The sequence below is a fragment of the Trachymyrmex septentrionalis genome, unplaced genomic scaffold (genome assembly GCF_001594115.1).
Source record: "Trachymyrmex septentrionalis isolate Tsep2-gDNA-1 unplaced genomic scaffold, Tsep1.0 scaffold60, whole genome shotgun sequence".
Classification (NCBI taxonomy): Eukaryota; Metazoa; Arthropoda; class Insecta; order Hymenoptera; family Formicidae; genus Trachymyrmex; species Trachymyrmex septentrionalis.
In genome coordinates this window covers 1,434,346-1,441,936 of record NW_017305779.1, presented here as the reverse complement: position 1 = coordinate 1,441,936, position 7,591 = coordinate 1,434,346, and positions in this window count along the sequence as shown.

The following is a 7,591-nucleotide window of genomic DNA, read 5'->3' as shown; positions in this document are numbered from 1 at the left end:
TATTATGTGCTTCACTATTTAAAACACTAGGTTCATTATCAGGACTAAAATTAAGTCCATCAAAACAAATACAATTTACTGAAATTTGATCGAGCTAATTTTACATCGAAGAAATAAAACCTGGCTGACAATTTTACTTCTCCATCGTGAATCTCCAACAAGTGGAGATCTCGCATGCGAGTACCCGCAGGTAATGAGCGAACCAGTCGTTTCTAACTTTTTGACGTTTAGAGGCAGTACGATTTTCCGGGGAAAGCTGCGCCAGTGGCAGTTACGGTGGTAGCGGTGGTGGTGATGGTGGTGGTGGCGGCGGTGGTGGCGGCGGCGGCGGTGATGGTGGTGGAAGCGGCGACGACTACTTCCCCGGGCCGAGCGAATTGGTTTCCATGGAAACTATCCCGAAGCCAATCCGGGGTGCATTCGTACGTACATTTACCCTTGTCGTGGCGCGTCTGCAGCACCCTCTCTTCTCCCCTTCTTCCGCTTACCACCCTCAACCTCTATAAACTCGCATCCTCTTTCACTCTCATCTCTCGCACAGCTCTTCGTTCTCTCCGACATTTTTTTTCCGTCTGTCTTCCTCTCCTTCTTTCTTTCACTTTCTTTCCCTTTTTTGTCTCTCGATTCAAGTTGTTCCTTCGTCCACAATTCCTCACCGTTTTCCGTCTCTTTTTCTTCGCCTTTTTCATTCATTTTATTTATTCCTCATCCACTTTTATTGTTTTGTCTGCACACGGTCTTGCCGTATCTTCAAGCTTCCATTTATTACTTCGCGCTCCGGTGATCTCGTCACTTGTGAATCCAAGAATAAAGTTTCCACCTCCATTTAAACATTTTGTTTAAATAATAAACGGACACAAATATAAATAATATTTTTAAAAAGTTATCAGACTTGTCGATGCACAGTTCACGTTCATTTTGTAAATAAACTTTTCTCATGTTAAAATATGATTTTCAATACTAAATTACCATTTTTGTAATCTAGGTCGAGAGTTGAAAGAACTGCGATTCAATTGAGTTCCGGAGTATAAATTAAACATTTGGATATTCTGTACAATGGAGAACTTTTAACGAAGAAGAACTTTTCTCTATAATGTTTCATCTTCGAGAAATACACACGAGGGATAGTCGAAGGTTTTTATTATAAATGAATTTAAGGTATATAAATGAATATTAAATGTTCTCGTTTAATATGCTTCTTCCGTAAATCGTACCTTTTTTTTTATTAAAATTGTTATATTAGAACTGTTTATTTGTTATTAAAGGATTCTTTTTGTCAGTCCATCCATCATAAAGTCCATTAATTATCTTGTTGCTACCTTCTCTTTTAGTCTTTTTTCTGTTACCTCTTAGTTCCTAAGCGCAGCATGCGCGTTATATCTTTATTCTTCTCTCGTTTATTTCAGTCTACGAGGTTGTCGCTGGATCCATAAAGTGACGATGTGACATGTCGATCGTTACGTGACCCTAGAAATGTTATTACGTGTCCCATTACCCCTGCTCCAAATACTCAGCAATTCGATGATCTGCAAGGATGTATCTTTCGACACATCATAGCATTCAAGTCTAGCAAATTATGCGAATTTCGCGTTTGTCTTTAGTGTACGGCGAGAACAATATAAATTTTATTTAAAGGCTGAAATTTAAGAAGTATATATTGTAATATTTAGAAGAGATCGAATTTTAAAATTACAAATTATATTGTTTTTAGAGTATAACATTAAAACGTAATGCATTGAAAAAAGAGTCTGATAATAACTATTAATTACCAAATGTTAAGTAAAATAATTTCAGTCAAGTGTTCGATTAATATAATAAATATAATAATGTAATATATATATAATATATTAATCTAATAAATATTTTAGTTGATAACGTTATTATATTTAGGAATACTTACTAAAAATATTTATAGAAAAGTAAAATTATTTTTGATTGTATTAACTGAACATTTGATTGGAATTATTTGACTTAACAATTGGTTAACTATTATTAGACTCTTTCTTCTATGTGTTAAAATTTGTATCTTATTAAAGTGCGTAATATACTGCAATAATAACGTTCTAAGAAGAACATCGCGCAAATCGTGAACTCTATCTGTCAGAGAAGATTTATTTCTTCCTTTTAGACGAAATAAGTACATATGGCATCGATTCTGGAACTTTACTCGCAGGAAATGTCACGGAAATCAAATTTCGCCTTGCAACACGTGAATACCGACTCTTTTGTTGCTTCGTGAGAAACGGCGCAATGCTTATGCATAGAGGGGAAAGGAAGTTCGTAAGGAAGTTTGTAGTCGCTTGTTCAATAATCCTCGAAAGAGGTACCGGCTCCTTTGGCGAAAGCTTAGAGTTCAGTTGCTTTATTGCCTTGTAATACATATTTATATTTAATTTACCGAGTCCTCGAAAACTTCGTAAACCTTTCCTCCGCCGTGTAAATGTAAATGACTGTGTAATCACGGAAATTACCTCGGAAAGCACAAGCGCATTGAAGTGGGAAGAATTATTTCAATTTCGTTATTAAAACACGCGATAACAATGATTATTCCAATTGCCTAAGTCCTAAAGTATAATATCTTTCAGTCAATTTACATTTTTAATGTAAACGCGATTAAAGATGAGAAAGTTGTTCATAATTCACACAATGTGATTACAATATGTAAACGAGTACGATAAGAAAACTGGTTTATAATTCATGAGTTACCCTCCGGTTATCACTCATGAATCATTCGACGGTTACATTCCTGCTTACTCCTGCAACAGCTATCGGTAAAATTAAAATTCATACCGAACGCATTACTCGACCGCAATTAACATGCATTAAAGCACGGTGGTTTTTCACTAGAGCTAACATGTGCGATCAGACCGATTTATATAACTCCTTTTTCCCTCTGGCGACGTGATTAACATTCGCAAGCATAATTTAATTGTAAGTATATTGCAAGTGCATATGTTATTGACGCATATTCAAAATGTGAGGCAACGTGACATAGATTGCACGTTTCAACATGATTCGTAAAGGTAGCGGGTTCATATATGACGATAATCGTCTATCTTTCTCATATGCATCAACCGATCGTGAGAACGTGCCTTCGGCATTCACCATGGTCAGCACACGAACACATTTCTCGATATGAGTAATCAAACGAACCCCTTTTACGTTCAAGGAACCATCCCTTTGCTTTAGGACAAAAGTGTACGATAGATAAAGTGTCGGTTGATTGTGCCCGAAGGGCACTTTGTCGATCGTGCACTCTCTTACCCTTACACGTAGACTTCTCGCGAGATCTGTTTTCCCATCTTTCAACCTTTTCATGTTATTGTCTTCCTTTCCGTCGTAAAAAAAAAAGTAGATGGCTCGTCACTTTCAATTGTCCGCGGTGAAGAGTAAGAAGGTCTTTGTAATAGAACTCTAGATTTACAAGAGTAGCGCGATCTTAGCCGAAATGCCGACAATTTTTCTATTGATTATTTTGACCGCCATTTTTACAGCCTAATGGCTGTAGTCCAATAAGCGCTTAGTATTCTTAGTAATTCTTATAATGATCTAGTTACTAGGTCAACAATGGTCAACTTTCGAGCTACTTTTCTAAATCTAAAGCTCTACTCCGTAAGGGACACGCCAATTGAGATGAAATGTTTAAAACTGACGTCGTTATCATTTGATATGCGTCAGCATGAAAAATAATACGTCCGGTGCACGGGAACGGACAAAGCTCTCTCTACGTGCTATTTATTTTTGAAGTAATAATTCGCAATAGCTGTCGATTCCAATGTGCAAACAAAAATTGGCACGCGCGCGAAGTTGCACTAAAGTTCTCAACGTCGATTACACGCTGCTTGGAAAGTGTCAAGTACACGCTCCACGGCAACAATTTAATTTTCAAAATACCCATATGAGATATTTGAAAAATCATCGACGGGAGCTCCGTCAAATCCCGCACGTGCGTAGCTACGTCTTTCGTAATTCCAAAACAATTTAAATTCAAATCGCACGGCCGCAAATCCGTGTATTGCCGTTGTTTCATAACGTGGATTAAAATAGCGGCCGCTTGCAAAACCATCCAGTTCGTAGTGCGTTTTTAAAATATCATATCGGTTTTTACGATAGCACGATGAAAAAAGTTTTACTGAATTGAGAGCGGACATTATAACACTGATACCATTTTTTCTCATGACGTAAATGCTTTGTCACGTTTATGAACGTAATTCTTTTGACGTTGCGAATCTCTCAAATTACTTGTAGCGCAAAAACGGATTTCTTATATATTTACGGATAAACATCAGTGGAAAATAAAAGTTTGATTGTCGCTACAATTTTAGCTTAACGAGCGATTTTATAACAATAGTTATATAATAACAACCACCTTGAATAGTTGTTTTCTTGAAACAATGTTACGTAGAGAAGTAGGTTGGCATCGGTGTTACATATAATCCTTTGATTTCCGCGAGAATTATTAATATACATGAGACAAAAATAAAAAAAAACGTGACCTTTTTATATAAAATAAAATATAGTTCGCCATCAAGCGTGACTTTGTATCGAAATTACATTGTATCTATTTAAATACATATATTAAATACATACATTTAAATATATACATTCCTTACATACACGTGCCACCATTGATTTTTGAGCGCAAACACCGATCACGATTGAGTTTACCCGCAATTTGTCTTACATTAAATCGGTTCAAACGGGTCTCAAAGCGAAATGCTTTAGGGTCGACCTCTTGGCTGCACCTCGCCAATTTCGACATGATTTACATTCGAATCGCGAGCAATTCGACCTCAGCTATGAAGTGCGCTTATTAAAGCACCGGCTGAAAGAGACTTTAGTCCCCGTGTTAGACGCGACTTGGACATCTTCGGTCGTTCGAGCAGCCACCAAGGTTCAGGGTAGTTAATTAAGACCCGTCTTCGTCTTTACCTCTCTACTTTTCATCCTGCTCGCTCCACCACCTACGTAGATCCTTCTTCGGTGTCCTTTTGACATATTTCGGAGCCGTCGCACCGCTGCGATCGAGATCAAAGGTTTGCTTTCGCGAGTTTTAATGAGCACGAGTTCACCGCGAAAACGACGGCTCCTGTAATTATTCAATTACGGTGACGCTTGTCGGTGAATATCACCGCGACATCTACCGAAGAAATTATATCAAAGAGCTGTAGTTAAAAATTCCTTTGTACAGGGAATTGAGTATTCCCTATTACGTAAATTATACCGCGGAGGAAATTTTGAAATTCGTGAGGGAGAATTTAGTTACGATTTATTCCTGTGTGATGTAAAGCTTCAATTTAAGCGGTATTTATTTAATCTCTTCAATTATTATTAGATATAAAATACTTCAGACAAAACTTTCAAAAAGCACTAAACCTAACGTTTTTAAATTAATTATGACAAGATTAAACAGTTCAATATAGAGATATTTCATAAAATATCAATAAAAAAAAAAGAGAGAGAGAGCAGCAATATCTTTTCCAATATGTCTTGTTTCCAATTTATCACCTTCAAAGATTTTTGTTGCATCTATTGAATTGAGCTGATATCTCTTCTTTGGATGAAACAGCACGGAATACATTCTTTGACAAATCGTTCGCGTTCGAATTTAGGAATTGAAATCTTATCTCCTCGATGCAGACAATCCTGTATTCTCGCTCTAGTCTCACTTGCGTCCTGCGTGCAACGTACATAACGCGTACAGGGACCACCCTTAAATCCCTCATACATTCATAAAGACCGCCTGCGAGCAAACAACTATGATGAATTCCCGTTTCATCGGCCATCAGGAGGGCCGGTTTACATCCGAAAAGGATGGGCGGAGCGACATATGCGGGCTTCCTTCTTTGTTCTCCCGCACCCTTATGCCCTTATTGATTGGCTTCCACGTGACGGATACGCACGCCACCCACGTGATCGAAGTGCACGCATATATTCAGGGTGTGTGAGTTTATATACACATATACGTATGTACGTATGTTCGTATAGCGCACGGCAGACACGAGACCAAGGGTTTCTCGTGTGTACATCTGGCAGTTTCCAATGATAACGTCCGAACCATGAATATCACTGCGATATTTGTTCTCCGATGCGAGAGCACAGAGCGAAACTATGATTTCATTTGCAGTTCTACGTGCGATTGTGATATTCCGCTGTGAAAAACGATACAATATCCCGAATAGTCATCCCTTTCTATCGTATCGTGTGTTAATGACCGTCAAGTGATTTTTAAAAAGCTTTGAAATGAAAATTCCACGTTAATTAAAGTATCCGGTGGTTCTAGCAATTTCTGTCGCGTTGCAATTTTAGTTCTAACTCTAAATTAAATCTTTGTAATTAAATTGTCAAATTTTAATAATGTTATTTGATTATTTCAAAATGCGTAAAACTATCGTATTAAATACAGTAAGATACCATTGGTTAATGATGCCATTTCATAGAATTTACGGAGGAATTTATATCGTATAAAAATTAACGGTGCACGTAATTCACTGTACGTTTCGTTTAATTTCTAAATTTATTAATCGATAAACCCGCTCTAAGGAAAGAGGTCGACTCATGCTGCGCCTCTCACGTATTTCCCCGTGAAGCACCAACAAAACGGAAAGGAGAGGTCGATTCTCTGGAGGTCTTAACTTTTAATTTTTTAAACGTAACCGTGAATGCTTCGGGAAAGCCAGATGCGCGAAGCCCGTAAAAGCCTAGCAGTTACCCTCTGATGGCCGGTACAATTTGTGTGCACGATCACGTCGTGGGAAACCTGAGTAGTCAAGAAAAACTGCAGCAAAAAATAACAAGCAATATTTTTACAAACAAAAATATTTCTGTGGAAAACAATCGGAATAATAAAACTGGTAGATCGTATACTAATTCGTACAAATAAAGATATGTATATTTTTAAGAAAAATTTATCAATCATAAATACTTCTTGAACCGATTTCGAAATATATTGCTAACACGTTTATTTGTAATTTTATGAGAGATTCATATATTCATCGATTAATGAGTACGAATCGATCGACTCTTCTTTTCAACCTCTTTTTTTTGTTGTTGCTAGTGTTGCTCAAGCGCTGCTATAATAATTCTTGCCTTTACATCTGTCGTGCTCAATGCCTCGCATTGAATAGCGTGCAGATCTGAAAAAAGTAAGCTTTTTGTGAAGCCGGTTTGTCATTATATGGCAGGGCCACGAAGTTTTTTTTTTTCGAAATTATCCAGAACCACGCCCGTGTGCTGCAGACGCAGGATCGTCATTTTGGCTATTGTTGCACCCCTTATGTCGCGTGTCGTACTCGCACCCCCTCTATTCGCCTTTAGTTATGCTAATTCGTGCGCAGCTCTCCCTACAAAATCGTATATGAAGCGCAAGAATATAAAACCGATTTCATAGGCTGTCACGAGCACATTAGTGTATATATGTGAAATTTTATATATATGAATTATATATAAAGTTTTTTTAGTTATATGCAATTATACATATATATATAATACATCACATATTTAATATTTAAAAGGAGCAGTAAAAAAGTTTGATTTTTGAAATTTCACACATTAAAAAGTTTCAAAATAGAAATTCCATATTTAATTAAAA